Raw genomic sequence first — 3,463 nt, 5'->3', positions numbered from 1 at the left:
GGAGGTGGCGTGATGTGAACATGGCTGTTGGGGCACTGCACTGAGGCATTTACTGAGGTGTTAACGGTAGCTTATACTGAGGTGTTAGCTTATACTGATGTCTTAGCTTATACTGATGTCTTAGCTTATACTGATGTCTTAGCTTATACTGATGTGCAGCAGACAGGAAGGTAGATGAAATAGCTTGATGTCCCTACATGTTGACCTGCCTCATGATAGTGACTGTGTATACATCTGGAGAGTTGGGGGAGGGAGAGACAGTTCGATAGACCAATGGTCTCTGTGCTGGTCACAATGAGGACTCAATCTTAGCAAGGCTAGACACAGAGACTCTAGGAACTCTGGAGGGACCCATTGCTGCTTCCTCATGTCATGTACACCACAGGTGCTGTGGACCAGTTGAGTTAAGTCATGGTGTGGAGTCACACTGTGGACCATGAATAATGATTTTAGTGAACCCATAATATTGCTGAAGTATTGCAATGTACGTCCGTATGGTGGGAGTGGCAGTCGATATGCATCTCATTAGTCTGGAGATGTTGTGTTCAAATGTAGTGTACATAGTGTGGATGAGATGGAATCAAAACTGATTGTACAGGATTGTGTGTGTATGTTGAAAGCAAGGTGATGATGTCATGCATGGCGGTTTTATTGTAGTTTGTTTAGATGAATGTTGAATGAGCATGGATGTTAGTCAGCGCCTCGAAGACCATCTACAGCATGACTGTGCACATAGCTGAGGTCACCAGGTCTCGCTTTCTGATAAGGATTAAGATAGATTAAGGCCAGACACGGCACCTTAAATTAACATAATTGCTTCAATATGTCAAAATCGAGATTTTGATTTTTTTCGCATATATAATACATGTACTTTGTGATGCAACATGTTTTTTACGATATTGTGTACATTTACTGAATAAAAAACGTTATTAAAATCATAATGTGTGGTATTGTTTTTAAATATGATCGTAATCAATGTGGAAAAACCTGAACTTTCACCCATGACAACGCCCCCGCAGCTGTAACGAACCCCTTCATGTTATACATCGATAGAAAGCTGATCGTTTCCGCCATCTTTCTGTGCAAAAACATTCTAAAAATAGATATTCCACGTGAGGCTATCGTCGGTTTTTCCCGCGAGACATTCGTACGTAAATTACCATTTAAGGAGAAATATCCCGTAATGCAACATTCGGGAATATTCGTTCGATCCAAATAAAGTAAAACATATCCCACAATGCACCATTCGGCTTAGCAACAAAACACCGGTCTTTTCCGGTAGGTATACAAAATGGCGGCTGCTTTGCGAAAAGATTGACAGGCAAACATCGTTTTTGATATTTTCTTAACTGAAAATTGTTGTATTTTTTTAAAATGAGGTCAAAACACGGGTCACAACACGCCTATGGTTAGAATAGGGGGCGAAGGGCAAGTCAGTTGAAGCAGGCACGTTCGAAATGCGGTGTTAGAGTTACGACCCGTGTTGACAGCGCGATCATCCCTGTGTCAGATTCTGACAGCTTGGACGTTTTAGATGCATCGGAATATTCCGGGGACCACGCCGTTGGGGAAAACATCCCCGTTGGAGACAATGAAGGTGAGAATTCTTTTTTATTGAATGCAACTTCACGCAGCGACATAAAACTATCAAAATTTAAAGCTGCTGAAAATATCAAATCTCCCGTGCTTGACAATGATGAACCAAAACCTCAATGGATGTTAATTGACATGAGACAAATGAATTTATTTTTTCAAGAGATTGAATGCCTATCATGTCACGAACAGGGGTCTTTGTTGTTTGAAAAGAGTGACAATTTTGATAGATTTGGATTTGCTGTAAACGTTATGTTGACATGTCAAAACTGTCAGATGTGTGTTGCCAAAAATTACACTTCACAAAGGTAAGGTTATCAATCTGGTACCAATCCCTTTCAGGTTAATGACATTTTTATGCTCTGTCAGAGGTAGGACTTGGTCATGCTGCAATGAAAATGTTTTGTCTGGTTTTTGGAATGGAAGGTCTCCATCCTAAGACATTTCAACAAAAACAAAACATTCTTTCACAGGTTGTTGTTGAAAATACTAAGGAAGTTTTGTCAACATCAGACATTGTCTCGATGCAGAAATTGCAGAAAAGATGGTACCTGTATATCAAAGAATGTCTGATGAAAACCTCCTTAAGAGGATGGTGAAAGGCAAGACACAGAATGCTAATGAATGCTTGCATTCCGTGATCTAGTCCCGTTGTCCGAAGACCATTTTTGTGGGTGCAAGGTGGTTGCATCGGGCAGTGGCGTCTGCAATAGCTTCGTTCAATGAGGGTACATGTCACATTACACAGGTAATTAACAAGCTTGCAATAGAAGCTAATGAAATAACAGCAGCTTCTATTGAAAGACTTGATAATGTGAGAACCCTCAAAGCAAGGAAGCAAAGCCAGGAGACATCTAAGATAGAACGTAGTGCAAAGTGGGAGGCTAAAAAAAGGGACCGAGTTCATGTTGAGGCAGCTGAAGGCTTGTTGTATGGTGCTGGGGAGTTTTAAGTCCTGTTATTTCTTTGTACATGCATTGTTTTATGTATCTTGAATACATCCCATCAGTAAACTAAGATTTTGTAAGTGTTTAATAGGTGCTGAAGGAAGAAAACCATATACAAACTTATTTCCTCATTTTCTCCATTAACGTCATTTTGGATCTTAGTGAACATAGATCTCAACCATTATTGGCCCGATTTGAATGAAATTTGGTGTACATATAGGCAGAGGATTACTTTACACAATAACAGAGAGACTTTTTAAAATTTGTTTGCCATTTTGATTTTAAAAAATAAATTATGGGTAAAAATCAACCTAAAAAATGTGAAATTTTGAAAAATTATTTTAAAAATATATACCAGTCTTTTTTCAGTTTTTCTCTCTGTCATTGTACCCAACACCATACAAGCTTTGTTATACAATTGAAATTATATAAATATCTTTATTGGTCTTAGAGAAAAACTGAAACTAATTTCAATCTTTTTCAGGCTTGCGGCGGCCATCTTGGATGTTTCCATGGCAACCGGTGGCAACATCACCTGGAAAAGACTCCATTTCAATTGTTAATATGTATACCTCAAAGTTGTAACCAATTAAAACTAACAAATACTTGTGAAGCATTTTGTCAATTGTAAGGTGCAGTGTCTGGCCTTAACATGGGTGTAGGGGGCCAGTCATCTAAGGTGCCACAATTTGCCATGCAGAGTTGCATCCCTTGAGTATGCCAGAAACCTATGATCGTGGTTCAAATTTTGGTTCGCTCTGTATATTTTCTAGGCCTGTCAGCGCCATACCTGTGCTAGTGGGTTCTACCAAAGTGGTTAACATAAGATATGGATCACTTTGGGCTTTCCTCCCACATTAAGCTGACACGCTGTGATATAACTGTAATATTGTTCAAAGTGGCGTTTAACTCAACTCACTCAC

General features: G+C 39.4%; 1 long non-coding RNA gene across 1 annotated transcript; it reads left to right on the top strand.

Moving 5' to 3' along the window:
* The first annotated feature begins 775 nt into the window (after positions 1-775).
* Positions 776-3,148, top strand: LOC125372915. Its single transcript, XR_007218267.1, has 2 exons — positions 776-1,597; positions 3,025-3,148. It is a non-coding gene; the product is annotated as an uncharacterized LOC125372915 (long non-coding RNA).
* The last annotated feature ends 315 nt before the right edge of the window (positions 3,149-3,463 follow it).

The sequence above is a fragment of the Haliotis rufescens genome, unplaced genomic scaffold (genome assembly GCF_023055435.1).
Source record: "Haliotis rufescens isolate VD_foot unplaced genomic scaffold, xgHalRufe1.0.p SCAF_5, whole genome shotgun sequence".
Lineage (NCBI taxonomy): Eukaryota > Metazoa > Mollusca > Gastropoda > Lepetellida > Haliotidae > Haliotis > Haliotis rufescens.
The sequence above is the reverse complement of the archived record's forward strand: the minus strand, read 5'-3'. Positions and strand labels throughout refer to the sequence as shown.